The 20,074-nt window shown below is 40.4% G+C and overlaps 1 long non-coding RNA gene across 1 annotated transcript; it reads left to right on the top strand.

The window, feature by feature from the left end:
* On the top strand, positions 1–19,341 carry LOC129784139 (uncharacterized). Its single transcript, XR_008746521.1, has 3 exons — positions 1–626; positions 8,766–8,857; positions 19,261–19,341. It is a non-coding gene; the product is annotated as an uncharacterized LOC129784139 (long non-coding RNA).
* The last annotated feature ends 733 nt before the right edge of the window (positions 19,342–20,074 follow it).

Below are 20,074 nucleotides of genomic sequence, written 5' to 3'. Positions count from 1 at the left end.
TGGGCTGGTTGGCTGTTTCAAGCCAAGTGCTTTTTGAAAACTTCAGAAAAATCCTTTGTCCTTTTTGAAGAATGAGATCAAGGAAGATATATCATTTTATTTTTGTTATAAAATTCTTCCTGCCATCTCACTGAGGGATTTTACTCCAGGCTCTGAAGCATAGACTTTAACTTTGGGAGAAGTATGATTCTTATGTTGAGATTGTGCCTTTTTCAATCCTAGAATATCTCTATTTGGAAGGGACCCATAAGCATCATCAAGTCCAACTCCCTGCTCCTTGCTGGACTACCTAAAACTAAGCCATATCACTAAGAGTGTCATTCAGATGCTCCTTGAAGTCTGACAGGTTTGGTGCTGTGACCACTTCCCTGGGAAGCCAGTTCCAGTGACCAGCCACCCTCTCAGTGAAGAACTTTTGCTAATGCCCAGCCTGCACTTCCCCTGATGCAGCTTTATTCCATTTTGTCGTGTCCTGTCACTGGTCACCAGAGAGATCAGCACCTCTACCTCCGCTGCCGTCCTTGAGAAAGTTGTAGACTGTGATGAGGTCACTCTTCAGCAATGAGGACATACCTCAGCCCTCTCTTCTCCAAGCTGAACAAGCCAAGTGACCTCAGCCACTGCTGGTAAGTCTTGCCCTTGACTTTTCAGCACCTTGGTCACCCTCCCCTGGGCACACTGTAATAGCCTGATGTCCTTCTTATATTGAGGTGCCCAGAACTGCACACAGTACTCAAGGTGGGGTTGCTGTTAAAGCTGAGCAAAATCTGGCATCTGAAAATTACGTAGCTATAGTTCAGAAGAGCTTCACAGATCTGTCTGCATCTACTATACCTCTTATTCCTGCAACAACTGCCGTGGTGCAAGAATTTTGCAAACAAGCCATCTTCACAGAACTAGCCAATGTCCCCTATTTGAAGACTGGAGGAGCTGCTGTGAAGTTTCCAATGCTTTCTGTTGTATTAAGCTCTGGAGAGATGGTAGAAACTATCTATTTTCCTGAGTTTGTTGTCCCCTTGAAAGGCCTCAACAGGACAGAGGAAGAGCTGGGTGTGGCTGATGTACCAATGGGTAAGCTGAAGGGTTGAGACAATACTTCTCTTGGATGCAATACTGGGGAAAAAAGTTGTAGCGCTCTAAGATTTCCTCATGAAACCACAAACCTGTGGCTTCCTCCAGTGAAGAAACTGTTGTCAACATAAGTTGCAGTTACACTTCATAGGTACCTTCCTTTGTTGTGGATTATAATAGTGATAATTATGTTTTCCTTAAGAAACATGAAGGTAGAATAAAAATCAGCACAGCATGATAATATAATGGATGTGCTGTTGATACCCTTTTCTGCTTCAAGGAAGGAAAATAAATTATGAAAACTGAATTTTCAATCATAGTCAATGTTCCCAAAAAATGCAGATTAAAATAAACATATTACAGACTTTTTTCCATGGATTCAAGAAGTTTAGAGCATTTAGAAAGTTAGGAAATTGTGGATTAAAGCATCTGAAAAATTGTTATTATTGACAAGCAGATAACAAAAGTAGTGCTTTTATTAAAAGCATTCACAATTTGTCTGCAGAAATGCAGTCCAAGTTAAAATTTGACACACGGTGAAGTAGCCATGCAGAAATATTTTACGTACTTTCAGATAAATCTGATGATTAAAAAAATTTTCCTGGTTTTTGCATAATTTTTACAGTAGTAGGACCTCATAATGACTTTCTACTCTAAAATGACATTTTTGAGATCTTTTCTGTTTTGCAGTAATGCAAGCCTAAAATATCTGCAAATGCTGTCTGAATTTTCATGACTGGATCTTTAATCTGAACTTTAGGATGTCTCTAAACATTTATTCACAGGAGAAGAATATTCTCCCCTAGTTTCACTGGACACCTGGCAGCCTGGAGACTTGGGGTTTTGTCCTCACAGTGTGAGGTACATTCTGTGGAAAGTCGGACCCAGCTGTGCTGCAGAGATCAGAAACTAAGCTACTCAAACAAAAAAAAAGCTTTTTCCTGTGGCACTACGGTTTATGACTGTTAACGGGCTGCCTACCTTGTCTCTTCCCAAGAGGTCTCGGTCCCCAGAGCTGAAGGGAGCATGTACTTGTACCCCTTTTCACCTGTTTTCAGTCCACCATGTTAGTTCAGTCTCATCAACAGCGTGAGCCATGCAGCTGAGCGGTTCCCCAAGGTAGTTACTGCGCAGTGGATTAAATAAAAGCATGGTGACTTTGGAGCCAAGGGGCAGGAAAGTTGTTTGGGTTAAGTTGTTAACAACTGTCATGGCAAGATGAGCCAGGGCTCCTTTGTCAAAGCCCTAAATGTATGTCATTGCTCCCTATAAACCCTGCTCTGCTGCTTCTGACCTTAGGATCAATGGAAGTTGTTGTGTGCTTGTCATATTCAGTTTGTCCATTTTTTCCCTAGAGACTTAACAGAAGTATTTAGGAGTTGAAATTAAGGATATATTTTTTTAAATTGTAGCCCTGTGCTGATGTTTCTGTGTTAAGATGCACAATTCAGTACATGTCCAGATCCTGAAAATAACTAACCAAAAAATCTAGGACTTTAGTTCTTTGTAAAATCTCTTACTTTTTCTCCACTGCCAGTGGATCACATCCATAAGGGTTTTTTTATATTTTCTGTAGTCAGAAGGGACCATTTTAATAATTTCTTTTGACCTCATCAAAACAAGTCTTAAGAATATTACCTAGTAATTTTCTTAACGGGGCCAAGAGCTTGTGCAGAGCAAGGGGATGTTTTTGAGGCAGACATGGAAACTTGATTTAGAGTGACAGAGTTCACCACAAGAATTGTTACAGTTAAATTTTCCCAATGAATATGGTTCTTCTGTGGAAAGTCTTACTTCACAAGTCAGGGGCAGACACTTTTTCCACCTAGGCCTTTATTTGAACTACTTTGGAGAGGGTGCAATATCAGCTGCTGCTATAACCTCATCTGTTCATAGTTCCTGAGCTGCAGGCAACAGCAGGGAGCTCAGCATGAGCTAAACACCCAAGTATTCACTTTGATTTGCAGAAGGATTTTGCATCCTGTGCTGAGCTTTGTGCTGCTACTACCTGGTCTGATGCTACTGCGGTGGTATCTACATTGCACAGCCAAGAATAGTTTCTGGAGAAAAACATATAAATATTGTGAATGCTTATATGCCTCATAGGGTTTGTAGTCACGCATTCTTTATGCATGCTTATGATTTACCTTGAAGTTGTTAGACTGGAAATGTTATATATCCTAGATTAAATGAACAGAATTCTATAGGCTGACCTTTGATGTAATATTGGTTATAAAATGTCGCTGAAGTAGTTGCTGCCTGAGCTAGATATTTTTTTTGAAAAAAATATATCCAATTTTTATTTAAAAATTACTGGTGATTAAGAGTCTAATGTCACCTGTGCTAAGTTTTTCCAGTGGATGGTTACCCTTCTTTTTAAAAAATATATGTCATGAGTAGGCTGCATTTATCTAGCTTGTCTAATTCCCAAGCACTCACTCTTGTTAAAGAGTTGCTTTTTCACATATCTGTTCCCTGTATTGGAACTGCAGACCAGCTACCTTTAAGTCAAAGCTTTTCCTCATTAAGCTAACTAAATCAAAATCCTTGACTATTTCATTAAAACACATAGTTGCCAATCATTTAATAAATGTTCCAGTTCTTCCTAACCCTCTACTTTTTAACATGCTGCTTGAAATACTGTGTGAGAACTGCATGCTGTACTTCACCAGCAGCTGTAGGCATTTGAGAAACAGAAGTAATTTGTGTACCAAATTCCTACTCGATGCTCCTATGTTAACAAATACAGTGATCACATTAACCCTTGCATCACACCATTGCTTTGGGTACCAGACAACTCCCTAGTCAGCACCAGAGTTTCCCAAAATAGTAATCCTTGCTCTGAAACACACCCTTCGGTATTTGTTCCCAGGCATCTGACTTTTACAGGAAGAACCCTCATTTTCCTTCATGCTGAAGCTTTGTAAATACATTCTTTGCAGCTCCACTTTTGGCAGTCTTCCACTTCCAGCCCACGCACATCACTTTACATTTCTCAGTATTCTCTTCTTGCACCAATTTCGAGTCATCATGACCAGATTGCCTCTACAAATAAATGCCCTTGGGAAGCCAGGAGTGCCCCACTCCACTGCCAAGTAATAGTGAGTTTCCATATCCAGTAAAGCAGCCATGTCCCCTTTGATCCTGCCTGAACATGTCCCAGGCTTCTGAAGAGAAGCATGTGTAATCCCACCTGGAGATGAGTCAGTAAACTGTAAACACACGCGAGATTTTCATATCTAGTGAAGAAGTCCCTCCCAATCTAAGCCTTGTGTCAGTGTCTTGGAAGTGGAAACAGAGAAACTGAAGGGTAAGGGAACCAGAAGAAAACTGCTGAAAATGGACTTCCCACAGTTGTGAAGAACTGGATTTTTGGTTGCATCAAACCAAAGAATTATGTGGTATTTAGTAATCCATAGAAAACACAACTAATATAATCCATGGCTGTACCTATGTATTTTCTGCACTAAATGCCAGGCCTTGGGTTGACTTGGAGTTTTATCCATGAATATTACTCTTCCTCACATACATTCCTTCCTGGTGCTGTTACCTCCCTAGATTCAGGGTGCTGTGTAAGCTCCCGCACTTCAGCCTGAACTGGATGACTGTACTGAACAGCATTAAAGCTTTAGAAAGGGTACATTCTTTTAGTGGTTTTGCACATTTTGCATACACATCCATACTCAGCCCCCTCAAATCACACTACTGGCTCTTCTTGAGGAGAGGAAACAAAAATCTGGCAATTACTGCTGCTAAAGACAGTATTTTCATAGAATCATAGAAATGTTTGTTAAAGTCATCTTTTAAGATCATCGTGTCAAACCGTTAACCTAGCGCTGCAAAGTCCACCACTAAACCATGGCCCCAAGTGCCACATCTACACATCTCTTAAATACTTGCGGGGCTGGTGACTCAACCACCTCCCTGGGCAACCCGTTCCAATGCTTGACAAGCCTCTCAGTGAAGACACTTTTCCTCATATCCAATCTAAACCTCCCCTGTCACAACTTGAGACCATTTGCTCTTGTCCTACTGCTTGCTGCTTGGGAGAAGAGACTGACATCCACCTTGCTGGAACTTCCGTTCAGGTCGTTTCAGGTAGAGAGTGATAAGGTCTCCCCTCAGCCCCCTTTTCTCAAGGCTAAACAACCCCAGTTCCCTCAGCCGCTCCTCATAATAAGACTTGTGCTCTAGACCCTTCACCAGCTTTGTTGCTTTTCTCTGGACACGCTCCAGCACCTCAATGTCTTTCCTGTAGTGAGGGGCCAAAAACTGAACCCAGCATTCGAGGTGCAGCTTCACCTGAGCACAGGGGGACAATCGCCTCCTTTGTCTGCTGGCCCCGCTGTTTTGGATACAAGCCAGGATGCCATTGGCCCTCTTGGCCACCTGAGCACACTGCTGCCTCATACTCGCCTGGCATTTGACCAGCACCCCCAGGTCCCTTCCCACTGGTGATCTTTCCAGTCACTCTTCCCCAAGCCTGTAGCATTGCATGGGGTTTGTTGTGACCCAGGCGCAGGACCCAGTACTGCTGCTTGTTGAACCTCACACAAGTGGTCTTGAACAATCGATCAGCCTGTCTGGATCCGTCTGCAGAATCTTCCTGCCCTACAGCAGATCAACGCTCCTGGCCAACCTGGTGTCATCTGCAAACTTCCTGAGGGTGCCCTCGTCCAGGTCATTGTTAAAGATACTAAACAGGACTGGCCCCAGTACTGAGCCCTGGGGAACACCACTTGTGACTGGCTGCCAACTGGACGGATCTCTGTTCACCAGCACTCTTTGAGCTCAGTCATTCAGCCAGTTTTTAACCCAGAGAAGAGTACAGCCATCCAAGCCATGAGCATCCGGTTTCTCCAGGAGAATGCCATGGGAAACAGTGTCAAAGGCTTTTCTAAGATCCAGGTAGACAACAGCCACAGCCTTTCTCTCGTCAACTGAGTGGGTCATGTTGTCACAGAAGGAGATCAGGTTAGTCAAGGAGGACCTGTGCTGACTGGGCCTGATCCCCTGGTTGTCCTGTACTTGCCGTGTGATGGCACTCAAGAGGATCTGCTCCATAACCTTCCCCAGTGCCGAGGTCAGAATGACAGGCTTGTAGTTGCCTGGACGCTCCTTCCGGCCCTTCTTTTACATGGGTGTCGCATTTGCTAATCTCCAGTCAACTGGCACCTCCCCGGTCAGCCAGGGCTGCTGATAGATGGTTGAGAGTCGCTCAGTGAGCACTTCTGCCAGCTGCCTCAGGACCCTTGGGTGGGTCCCGTCCGGCCCCATAGGCTTGTGTCTAAGTGGCGTAGCAGGTCACTGACCATTTCCCTTTGGATTATGAGAGCTTCATTCTTCTCCCCATCCCTGTGTTCCAGCTCAAGGGGCTGGGTACCTGAAGAACAACCAGTCCTACTGTTAAGGACTGAGGCAAAGGCGGCATTAGATAGCTCATCCTTTTTCTTATCCTTTGTCACTATGTTTCCCCTTGCATCCATTAAAGAACGGAGGTCTTCTTTAGCCCTCCTTTTGTTGCTAATGTATTTGTAGAAGCAATTTTTTATTGTCTTTAGTGGCAGTAGCCAGATGAAGTTCCAGTTGGGCTTTGGCCCTTCTAATTTTCTCCCTGCATAATCTCATGATATCCTTGTAGTTCTTCTGAGTTGCTTGCCCCTTCTACCGAAGGTAATAAATACTCTGGGTTTTTTTCCTGAGTTTCAGCCAGGCTGGTCTTCTTCCCCACTATCTTCTTTTTTGGCACATAGGAACAGCCTTTTCCTGAGCCTTTAGGATGTCCTTCTTGAAGAAGGTCCAGCCTCCCTGGATTTCTTTGCCCTTCAGGACTGCCTTCCAAGGGACTCTGTCATCCAGTTTCCTAAAGAGGCCACAGCCTGCCCTCTGGCAGTCCAAGGCAGCAGTTCTGCTGATCCTCCTCCTTACTTCTCTGAGAATCAAGAGCTCTGTCATTTAATGACTGCTGTGCCGAAGATGGCCTCCAACCATCACATCACGCACTCTTATCGCAAACTACAGGTCTAGCAGTGTGCCTTCCCTAGTTGGGTTCTCACCAGCTGTGTCAGGAAGTTATCATCTTCAACACACTCAAAGAACCTCCTAGACTGTTTCCTATATGCTGTGTTTTATTTTCCGGAGACATCTAGTAAGTTGAAGTCCCCCACGAGGACAAGGGCTAGTTAGTGATCATGAGACTTCTCCCAGCTGTTCTTCATCCTGGTTGGGTGGTCTAACAGATTCCCACCATGATATCTGCCTTGTTGGCTTTCTCCTTGATTCTTACTCATAAACACTCAACCCTATTGCCACCATCATTAAGCTCTAGATAATCAAATCTAGATAATCAAAACACTCCTGAACATACAGGGCTACTGCACTGCCTGTCCTTCCTTGCTTATCCCTTCTGGAGATTTTATAGCCATCTGTCATAGCACTCCAGCTGTGAAAGTCATTCCACCATGTTTCCATGATGGTAACTATGTCCTGGTTTTCCAGCTGCGTAATTGCTTCCAGCTTCTCCTGTGTGCTGCCCATGCTGTGTGCATTGGTATAGCACTTCACTTGGGCTATGGAACCCACCACCTTTCTTGGGGGAGAAGCCCTAATTCCTATGTGACCATTCTCAGGCACTGCTGTGGCTTCTAACACATTACTAACACTTGCATATTTGTGGCCACATGGCTCTCCATCCCCTGCCTCCACTGAGATGGAAGACTGAAGGACCTCACTAACACACCATCCTGACCACACTAACACACACAACACTGGTGTTGTGCCTCCAGGCTTATCTCTGGCAAGCCTGGTTTTATCCCTCTCCCCCTTTAAATCTAGTTTATAGCTCTTTCAGTGAGCTCCTGTGCAAAGATCCTTTGCCCCCTTTGAGACAGGTGTGCCCCATCTGCTGCCAACAGGCCTGGTGTCATGTAAACTGACCCATGATCAAAAACCCCAAAATTCTGCCAGTGACACCAGGCTCGGAGCCAGGTGTTGCACTGGTGGCTCTTCCTGTCTCTTCTCTCTTCATTCCCTGCAACTGGAGGGATAGATAACACTGCTTGTGCTCCTGATCCCTTAACCATTCTCCCCAAGGCCCTGAAATCTTTCTTGATTGCCCTGAGACTTGTTGCAACTTCATCGCTGCTTACCTGAAAATTCAATAATGGATAATAGTCTGAGGGCTGTAGCAGGGTAAGAATCTTTCTCTACACGTTTTTAACCAGGGCTCCAGGAAGGCAGCGGACTACCTAAGAAGTGAGTCCAGTCTGCATATTGGGCCTTCTGTTCCCTTCAGAAGTTAGTCTCCTGTGACAATGACGAATCTTTTTTTCTTTATGGAAGTTTTGACACAGGATGTAGGCCAACTTAACTTCATCAACACCTCCAAGCTAGATGAATGATCATCCTTGTTAATGTTCAGTTCCACTTGCAAAGCCTCACACCTATTAGGCGAGGGCACCAGAGAGGGTAGGGTTGTCCCAGGGGGAGACCTGCCTGCTGTGCCAGGAAGGAGCTTGTCACCATTCCCTCCTTCCCTTATGTCATTATGTTCAGCCAGGCAGAGAGAGGGGTGGGTGCTAGCCAAAACCAAACTCCTGACTGTTGTTTACAAATTCAGAGGTGAACCTTTCTCCGTCCCATGTTCCTAAAGAGTACATTTTGGGTATTTTAACTCCTCTATTTTCCTTTGACAGCAACTTTGTGATGCTGGTGAAGAGCCATTCATACACGTCTCCTTTTCAACTCCAGTGAGCACATTTTATGGATGAATACAAGGCTGTAAAAGGTATAATAGCCATTCACAGTATCTCCCCCAAAATATCTTAACATCCCTGCTGTATTAAGTGGCATATCATTTAGGAGATGCTCATCTAAAAATAATTTTCAGATTTATTTTTTTTCCCTGGTATCATGTGTACAATAAAGCCGAAGAATCCTTTTGTGCCTGGTTGACCCTGGCTGGATGCCAGGTGCCCACCAAGCTGCTCTGTCACTCCCCTTCTCAGCAGAACCCGGGGGGAGAAATAAGATGGAAAAGAATCCTTGTGGGTCAAGATACAGACAGTTTAGTGAAGCAATAGCAAAAGTTGTGCACACAGAAGTGAAGCAAAACAAAAGATGTTATTCTCTACTTCCCATCAGCAGGCGATGTTTGGCCACTGAAGCAGGGCTTCAGTACACATAGCAGTTGCTCTGGAACACAAACTTTGTAAATAATGAATACCTCCCTTTTCTTCTTTCTCTTAGTTTTTATATCTGAACAGATGTCATATGGTATGGATTATCCCATTGGTCAGTTTGGGTCAGCTGTCCTGGCGATGTCCCCTCCTAAGATCTTGCCCACCCCCTGCCTAGTGATGAGAGGCAGAGGGGAAGGTTGGACAGACAGCCTTGATGCTGTGCAAGTACTGCTCAGCAGTAGTCTGAACACTGATGCGTTATCCCTGTCTTTCTAGCTACTAATACAAGCACAACACTATGAGGGCTGCTATGGGGCTCAGCCAGACCCAATACACCTGTTTAAACTAATTTCAACATGTGTCTACTTCCTAACTAGTAGGTATTCCTTAACATGAGGCTCATTATGGCTTAGCCATTTTCTTCAGTTAATTGCTGTGAGAACCTTTTAAAAGTTGCATGCTTCTGAAACTTAGTCTGCTAGTCATCACTTCTCCTGCGGAGAACAGGCAAATGGGATTTATATGTTCTCTGGTATCACTTCACTATGAAGATAGGATGTGGCTACAGCTCACACTTGGAATTAGGGAATTTAAAGTGAGTTGTCCACTTTTCCTCCAAAAAGTAACAAAACAGGACTTTGAGGAAAAGAACGACCAAATGTGATGCTTTGCAAAGGAAGGATGCTTATTGGAGTGACAGATCCAGCATGAAAAATAGTGAAAGAACGTTGGCTTGTGGTTTCATTAGTGTGCTCATTTTTTCCTGCTTTTGAGATTTCATACCATAAACATCCAAAATCACATTACAGAGACAATTCAAACATGAGTAGAGATTTTCAAGACACTGCAAACTACTTGCCCCTAAAAAAGTTATTGCAGAATGCTATTAATTTTGCAGTGTATTTTTTAATTACTTGTAGGTGTAATAAAAAAGCACTAAAAGCTAAGGTACGCGGACTTCAAGGAAGAAAAACTCTCCTGTGCCTATTCAGATAGTATGTCCCTTTACTATTCCAGCAGCTGGAGTGTGTCTATGTTTGGAAGTAAGATGAGGAAAAGATCATAATAAAGAGCACCCTTGTGCACCTTTCCAGTTTGCCTATTGGCTGTTTTGAGTAAGATCCTTCTATACCTCAAGAAAGTCTTGCCTCTGGGTGGCATCCTCAAAAGTAAGAATAGCTTTGATGAATGTGTAATGCTATTAGCAACCATCTAATTGGTTTTCTTTTTTCTCCCTACCCACCAAAGTCTAACATTGCTGGTCAAACACCCAGCTACTGTCACAGAAGCTTTAAGTAGAAAAAAATAACTAGGGAAGTCAAAATAAATCCCAGGGTAGAAGGGTAGCTGGAAATGGCTCCCCAAAAACTGTGGGGGAGGTGGGAAAGGAGAAAAGAACTATTTTAAGTTGTTGGCATTGATATTATGAAGAAGGGTCATGAAATGCCTGGGATATTTCTGTCATGCTGCAGCTTGTGGAAAGAGGGTAGCTCTTCCCCACTGAGAAGCAGACAGGTTTCCACAGAAAAAGATCTGTTTGGGGGATAATTATGTTTTCTGTAAGAGACCTGTGGAGACAGTGGAGGAACAAATATTTTCTTATGCTAGAACCAAGGGACCAAACTGGAGCAAAAGGCTCTGGAAGAGTTCAAAATTAAGAAAATGAAAGGAAAAATTATGCCAATGGACATCTTCAGCAAAAAGCTGAGCAGCATGGCCCTGAGCTCTGCTGCCATCACTGTGGGAAGCACCCTTTCAAGGAACAGCTATAGGACCTTCCCACAGTAATCACTCACTCCTCCTTTCCTCATGCAGAATAAAACAGTGCTTTCTACACATCCTTGGGAGAAATTCAGAATAAACCGTAAGTGGTCCAAAAGCATTTTCCATTTTCAGACTAAGCAAAATGAAGCCAAACTATTCTTTCTTCCGCCTGAGGAACCCAGAGAAAGCACCATATGCTAGGGAACTGAAAATAAACCAGATATTCCCTACTGAGGTGTGAAATCTTAACACCATTAATATCCAGATTACCCAAAGAGCAGATTTTCCTTTGGACACTGCTGGAAATGAACCTTAGTTCTTGGCAACGTTAGTGTTTCTACATTATTAGTGAACCTTCCTTAATAATTGATGGGGCCTTTCAGCAACACTAAAAAATGTCTTGTACTGTAGATGAAGATTTTGGCTTGAACGCTTGCTGAAGGTTAGTCATGTACATCCCTCTACGAGTCCTAATGGAATCAAGAATACAACCATACAATGCAATTCATAGGCCTCCCTGAACAGCCAGAGTTACTGACAGGACACAACAGCACTGCTCCTTCCAGTACTTCTCATCTTCCCTGCAATTGGTCTGCTGTGATCTATTTGCATAGCTAAAGACAAGCAAGCAGCAGATAACTGAGCTTTCTGATGACAGTGAGATGTGGAAACACCCATGCAGATACATAGGAAGGCAGCCTTTGTCATCTTGAAATTCTGCTGCTGTTGTTTGCAGTGTCATTGCTCTGGTCCTTGTCACTGAAGTTACCTTGTCTCAGTAGCAGAAGCCAACTAGGAAAAGCTGCACCATGTTCTGTAGAATTATCTGCTTGGCCTCTTGCTCTTCTTCCATGAGCCAGCTGACCATGACATCTGAAGGCAGCAATACTGCACAGTGATATCCATCTGCTATAAAATTCCAGTTGCATAGGCACAGCCTATTCATATTCTATTCATATTAATAAGATTTATATTCACAGCATTAATCAAGAATCCTTCAAGCATCCCAACAGCAGTTCAAAACTAGAAATAGCAAAACTAATGGATGTCAAAAGAGCAACAATGACAGTGTTAGTCTGAGTCACAATTTAAAATTCCTGTCTTCAGGGAGTATCCTGCACTGTGAAAAAACAAAAAACAGCCCAAAATGGAGGAGAGAGGTGTGTGTTGGAATGTCACACCGTAGGGCATCTTCCCTGACTACAGAGTAGCACATCTGAAAAAACTGCATTAACAATGAGACTACTGAAAGCTGGTGTTGTAAAGTGATCCAGACCCACTTGGGTTTGATATTGCTAAATTGCTGTGCTTAAACTGGTTCATCTTATTCAGTCAATTACAGGTGCAGCCTCAGAAAGGTGTATGTGAAGCATTTCTTCAGTTGATGTTACTATCCTTTGTTCAAACCTGTACCAAAAAGTATTTTAAAAGTACTGAAAAAGTCTGTTTTATTGACTGCCATGGCTCTCCCCTAGCCCATTCTTGCCTAAAAACAGGGCAAAGCCCAGTAAACAGAAGTACAGAATCAAGATTGAAATTAACCTTAGTGCAACTTAGTGAGGCCATTTAAGCAGTCACAGTCAGAATAGTTTTACACCAATAAAGTATTGTTACAAGGCAAAATCCCATTGAATAGAATTATGTCAGTGTATAGGACAAAATAATGTACATTATCCTAGCTATATCAAGTCACAATGGCGCATGGTGCCAATACATGTTAAGAACTCTGCACAATCTTAACAAATTTTAAATATTACCAGTGTCAACTGAAAGACAGCATTAATTTTGTTCATGTCATGCTGGGTCTGAAGAAAACCCTAATGCAAAATATTGAATATGTTATCAATGAAAGATTTTATTTGTTTCAAACTAAAATGAAATGAAATAATAATAATCGTGTTACCATGAGGCACTCCACCCAGGAAATGATTCATCTAAATCCAAACTAAAACAAACAAAAAGATTAAAGAAAACTGGCTTTTAAAAATAAAGTAAAACAAACCTGTTTACTCTGTGTTACGTGGGATACTTGACGGAAGAATCAGAAATATAACTCTGACCAGCCAATACATTTATCTATCTGCACAACTATTATGGTTTTATAGATCTCTAACCATCTAACCATCAGTTCTGTTATTCTTCATTTGCGTATAGAAAAGACATAGGGATATCTCCTTAGTGCTCACAGAGCAAATAAATCTTCAAATAAGTTCCCAAACAAGCAAAAACCTTTGATTTGTGTCTTTCTATATTCAAGGCATTAAGCAATATCTTTTAAAGTGTCTTGCCAAGAGTTCAAACATGGAACTATCAAAACTACTTCTGTAATCACCTTAAAGATAGATAATCTTAAAACCGGGAAGGCCTCAGAGGCCTGGAAAAAGGAATCTGCACCTGCTTTACATCGTTGCTTTTATGGCCAAGTTTTTTCAACTGGTAATTCCTTATTATGAAAGCTTTAAGTGGCCGTAAGTGTTAAATCAAGCAGTGTATAGAAAAATAGGAAAAATTCAGACATTTTACACCCCTTAAAAATTAGGCACGGGGATGACAGTTTGCTTTGACTTGCTGAGGAAGCCTGCTGTTAGGATGAACTGGCTAATAAAATCCACAAGTCACTGGAAAAAAAGAAGCAGTAAATATTTTGAGCATACACTAAATGGTCACTTTTGAACCTTGCTTCTCCTTGGTGAAACCTAAGCAGCATTTGCTGCTAGGAGCGAGTCCATTGACTCCAATTGTCTTCAAATTTGTCCCAGTGTCAGAATTTGCCATTCCTCTGGCTCCTGCGGCAGGGAAGGAACAGTGTGCTCTCTCCTGTATTGCACTTACTTACCCTGCCTGCTCCTTCACTTGCCTTCATCCTGTGTGTCCAAGATTTATTCTAACTCCTTGAATTCAGCTTCACATTAATTTCCATTGAACTCCATTGATGTTATCTCTTGGATTCTGAGCAACTTTTGCATGAGGAACTGACTACTGTATTATTAAACAAATGCAGTCAAGGTGATTAGATTTGGACATCTGGCTGGTGTTGAAGTTTTTCTTTTAAAGATTCCTGTAGTTATTTTTTTTTTTTAGTCAGTCTAGAAGCAGCATATTGCTATGGGCAATCAATTTGTTTACAGGGGAAGATACAGAAAGTCTAACATTCAGTGCTCCAGCCAGTTACATGTGTGTGTATGAATTGCGTACTGTACTCCTGGGGGGCAAAAAAAAAAAAAAAATAGCAAGCACACTATGAGGCAATTTTCAAAGACTAACAATGCTGACAGTATGTGTCCTTTTAACTGAAGACTCTTTTCTTCTTCAGGTCTCTTCAGTAAGAAGATAACTTCTTTAAAATAACAAAGCTAATTGTAGCTAGCACTGAAATGATAAATAAAAGATTTGACTCTCTACAGGAGGCTATTTTTTCAACTGATTAAAGGGGAGAGATGTCTGACAGAATAATGGGATTAATTTTAAAAGCATGCTCATCTTTGGACATTATGTCCAAAGGCAATGACATGATTAAGATTACTGTTGCCTTTAAAGAAAATACAAAAGTTTAATTTTAAGGAAAACACTGGAAATACTAAGGCAGTAAGCATTTGATTGGCTTTAAGGATTTAATAGACAGTTTAACTGCCTTTGAAATTGATGTCAAATTGACATGCCAAAGGGCATATTTTAAATAAGTTGTCTGGATTTCACAATCTCAGCTGCTACAGACTTTGTTGGAAAACATACTGATAATACCTTTGGTAACAAGTTTTCTTGAGCCAATTGTTTTGGGTACCACCAACTTTGCCTGTCAAGCAACATGGGCAAGGAACAGCTTTACTGTGCTAATTAAAAAGGAAAAGTTAGTCACATATCTGAGCATTTTCTTTGAAAGTGAGATCCTGATTACTTTGAAATTAGTTTATTTTCAAACAATGTAAAAGAGTATTTTGGCACATGAATACACAGCTGTCTGCAAAGATGCATTTACATGTTCACACACTGAAGCAGAGTAAAGAAATTCTAAGAAGCTATTTTGAATTTCCTGACCTTCACAGAACTGGAGTTTCACCTTCAATCAGTGCTAACACAGTTTCTCTTCCCCCCTCCCCTTTTCACAATACAATAAGATTTTATTTGAATATTGTAGTGTGGGTTGTAAAGTCCCAGAGAATTGAAGTGGCAAATCTCCAGGATCCGACTGTGCTAAAGGAAGAGATAAATTATCTTTCTTGAAGGAGTGAGCCATTGCTTCATGTTTGAAACCTCTCTGCTATTAAGTATGAAAAACAAACACTTGGATTTTGCACTGTGACCTCCTTACAATGTCTGTGAAGAGAGTCATGTAAGTGTCACCTAAAGCAGGCCTTCACATAGGATGGGCTTTGAAACAATATCTGGAGAAAGTGGGGGCTTTGCCATGTAAAAAAATATTCTTTTGAGAGACATTTTGGGGGCAGGTGTATTATTATGCATTATGGCAACTGAACTCTTCAAACTGCTGTTGTTTTAAGCAAAAGAAATGTTAGGAACATTAGATTAATATTAATATAACTTCTACCTCTGAAACAGAGGGCATTTATAACATTTTAAAAATGAATACAGTATGCTTTGAGAACATATTTTTACTCTACAGGATTTGTCCGTTGCTATGTAATAGCAGAGTTCTAACATCAATAAACAGAACCTAAGCACCTTTACTTAGAACATTATCTACAATATTAACAGTCCTTGTCATCGTTAAATTTTAAATCTTCATTGCCAAATACACGAGACAAAATAAATAATTTTGTCTAACTGTAGAAACCTTCCTCCCCCAGATTCCTTTATTTTCCCCTCCAAGACTTTTTCATGCTATTTTAGTGGTAGCATAACATGTTAACTTCTTTATGCTGCAGTTTGCTGATAGGAAGTTTTATTGTACATGTTAATATAGGAAAGCTACAAGAGAGTTGCTTGATCTTCTTCCAAGTTTTAAATACCAATTTTAAGCAGCAATAGTCTCATTCACTAATTGCTGTTTATTTCTTATATGCTGCTGTATTTTTCCTTTTCTTATTTTCTCTCTCTCCCACAGCTGAGTTTCTTTAATTGCAGCACAATTTTTCATTCTGCTCAGGTCAGTTTTATTTGCCTTCTTCCCTCAACTTTAATAATATTTGCATGGAAAAATACTGAATACTGTGTTATTTTTGGCTTTTGATAAAAGTTGGCAATATATTGTAGCTTTGTTTTAAAACTAAGGTTAAGTAGCATTATCAGTAAGGTGTGGACCAAAACTGCAAAAGCTGCTTAGCTAAAATTTTTTTTCAAGAGGTCTTCTTCATATTCAAGCAATAATTCTCAGTAATGCAAAGCTGGGGTCTCATTGCTGAAGAAAAAAAAAGAAAAAAAAAATCAATTAACTTTTCTATTAAGAGATTAAAAAAAAAAAAAACACCACAACAAAACAGAAGGGCAAAATCTCTTTTTTTCCTTCTACTTCCAAAGATGGTATCTTCTTGCTCTAAACAGTTTAAACATGAAACAGCCATAGTGTCCTACTCCCATATATTCTTCTCATGCCTTTTCTTTACAAGTTGCTCCTCTGCTTTAAGCCTTTCCCTCAACTTTGCCTTTTGGGTCAAGAAATGGATATGGAAATGTAAACGGAGTTTTTTCTTCTAGTGCTCAGACTCAGGGTTTCTTTAGGCATCCTGGAGGCTTTTCTAGAACTGCTTAATGTTTGAAGGGAAAGGAATAAGCTTCTTCACAGTGTTCTAGTTTTACCAAACTGAACTTTATTAGTCTGTATATTCTTCAAGTAAAGAAGCCCTTCTCACCTTACACTTTTCTGTGTGTGTCTATGTATTGATATGACATCTAGCAAAATGGGGTGTTAATTCTGATCCAAATCTATGAATAGGTCACCAGATAATCAAAAGAAACTCATATTCGTTAAGTGTTTTGTATGCATTCCCTCTCATTGCTTGCTTTCTTCTCTGCATAGCTTTTTTCTCTTATCTTTCTCTGTTTCTTATGCTGTATCCATAATGCAGTGAAATTTCAAAGTATTTAAAACAAAATAACTTTTTTTCCCCCCTTCCCACTCTTCTTTACACTCAAAAGATATTAATGATGGTCATAAGAGGCTGTTCAAAATTTCCATGGAAGGTGGAACGTAAGTGCAACTTAATGAGCTTTTAAACAAAAACTCTTTTGACATGCCTATGTTATTGACACTGCTTACCAGGCTCCGTCTGCGTTGGACCTTTTTGTTCTGAGTGCTGTGTAAACAAAGAAGAAAAATAATTCCTGGGCTAATGAGGCTAGTTTTAGAGTTGGCAGAGGGAGTGAAAGTAGGAAGTTATTATTCATCTTCAAGAAGGATGGTGAAGAGGGATTGTATAGGCTCTGCCCTTGAGACTATCTCTAGCCTGGTAAGACTTGACTTACAAGGCTGATACTACAGAAGATGTTATAGTTGAATGAACCTATTAAGACAACCAAGAAAAGGAGGCTCTGTAAATTGAGTAGATGCTGTCCTGTGTATTCTTAAATCTTGAAAATGCAAGTTTCAGAAAAGTTTGAGAAAAAAACAAGTTCTTAAGACAGGACTTTTCAGCAATCTACTATTACTTAGTACTTGAAACTTAATGTTGACGTATGCTGTTAGAGTTCTGATAAGTACTTACATTGCAGTTATTTTTGGAACACTCTGCTGATGTTTTAATAAAAACAGACAACCTGGAACTGCCAAAGAAAGTTTTATTTAAAAAATAACTTGCACATAAATCCATATAAAAACCTTTCAGTAGCTAACTGAGTAAATACAGCAGAACACCCATAAAGAGGCTTGAAAAAACTGCTACAATTTTCTATGACTTTGTTGTAACATTTATGTTAAATAAGCCACTTTAATCTCAACTCTTTAAGATACACGCAAGCCTGTTAGATCTTCAGTTCCTCTTCCATCTTCACATACCTGCTACTTACTGCAAGTATAAAATATTTTTACATTTCTACTTCCCTCTGTTCACAAGGCTGGAATAAAGGACAGGTTTGCATCACAGGGAAGAAGGGACTTTTATAAAGACAAAACAATTAAATTCAGTCCCACAATCTCAGTGAAATTTACCTTTTTCTAGTTGAGAAGCTAACAGTAAATATTAGCACCTTCCAAGCACTACAGTATCTCTGAATCATTCTTCCCATCCCATCACCTGACTTGTCAGGGATTTCTGTTGGCATGTATGCAGCAAACATAAGAAATGTTTAAGCTGGAGCTGTGGTGTGGAAAGCATAGTCTGAAGGAGATAGATGTGGAGCCTAGAAATTATTGTCAATTTATGTTACTTTGTAAAGCTGTAAAGGCAATTAAGTCACAGGATTGGTCTTCACAAAGTAAACCGGTGTCGCCTCTGTACAAACACACATTCTCAACTCTCTTTTAGACAGGTAGTTTTCTGTTATCCAGTATGGCTTTACAAAAAAATTAGGAGATAACAGCAAATATTGGATCAAAAACAGACATTCTTTCCTTCTAAGGTTGGGCCAGATGAACAGTAAAATTATTCTCCTTTCCACTTCCAGTGTCTTTTCACACAGTCCATAGTGTGATCAGAACTCCTTTCTCTTGAAGTTTTGCAACTCTGATGATTTTCAGTTCAGAAATTAATTTCTAAACTCAGCAGCAGCAATAAGATTTCATTTAAAAAGTATTAAATCCAGACATTTTCCTTGACTTGTGGATACTTTAATGTTTGAACTGTGTAATAATTCAGTCCTAGATGATTTATTTGCTTACAGAGTTTTTTTATGATCAATGCTTCAGTGGCTATTTTGCTGTTCTGGCTGCTGCAAATGTATCATACATTTCTCTGTACTCTGTCCAGTCACATGCTGTTCAACCATTGCCAAAACCATCTTCACATTTTCCACTAATAAAACCACAGTACAGAGGAATTGACACATTTATAGTGTTACTAGAAATAATAATCTCATAAGAATTAATATACTAAAAGGACAAATAAAACAATGGCCCTCAAGATGGTTGAGGCTGTGAAACTCAGCTTTAAAGACATTTTTTCTTTTCATTGCTGTTGCTCTCAGACTTTGCCATCACTTCATCTTGTACTGAAGAAAACATAAATTGCTCAACAACAAAGTAAAACTAAGGAGAATTTCTAACTCCTAAAAAAACATTAAAGTATATTCAATCTCAAGAACATTTGTTAGGAAGCCTGCTTTACTCACATCTTTTGCATCCTTCCACCCACAGAAGCAACTGTAAAAACTGAATTTTGTATTAGTCTGGGAAAAGAAAACCACAAAACCAAAAATGTTAATGTTTGGAAATCAGGTAGGTGTGCATAATAACTTTTTCTATTTTTTTTTTTTATTTATTTTTTTTATGGTGCATTTATATAGTGACATCCCCTGAAATGTACTAATATTACATAAAGAGACTCGAGGAGGTCTGTAATTTGTTCTCAGTAAGAATCATAAGATGTACAAACTCCAGGAAAGATCGCAGAGGGGATGAAAAAACAATTTCTTCCATTAAACAGCCCCAATTGTATGTGCAAACCAAAAAAGGGAGGATGGCTCATCTACCAGATCATCTGCTTCTGTGGACTACCCAGTGATGCTGCATACTGTACACAGGTCACACCATTATCTCTCCGCCACGAAGGTCTTTGCATCTGCATTCTGATGCATTGACCTGTATTATTTCAAAACACAGTGGCAAGTAGCTCTCAGAAAAATATTTATGCAATTCCCACAAAGCATAAAAAGAGTGGCTTGAACTTTATGGACTGGGTACAAACTAGCCCAGGTTTCTTTTAAGTATCTGGTACAGAAAATCCAAGCATGTTGTTATGGTTGCATGACAAACTGCTTTACATCCTGATAGGATATTTATCAAATGACAGGCTTATTTTCCTTTACCCCTCACAAAAGATGAAGGTTTACAGTGCTGTAGCTCTGTATTCTCAGCTGTGTTAGCATTATGGACCAAGCTGTATCTGGCTAAAGCAAAACCCTTCCTGCCAGAGTCTGTGATCAGCACACTGGGTAAAGATGACTCAAGT

Source organism: Falco peregrinus, chromosome 3 (assembly GCF_023634155.1).
Source record: "Falco peregrinus isolate bFalPer1 chromosome 3, bFalPer1.pri, whole genome shotgun sequence".
In the NCBI taxonomy this organism is placed as follows: Eukaryota; Metazoa; Chordata; class Aves; order Falconiformes; family Falconidae; genus Falco; species Falco peregrinus.
Note: the sequence above shows the minus strand (reverse complement) of the source record. Positions and strands in the feature narration are given on the sequence as shown.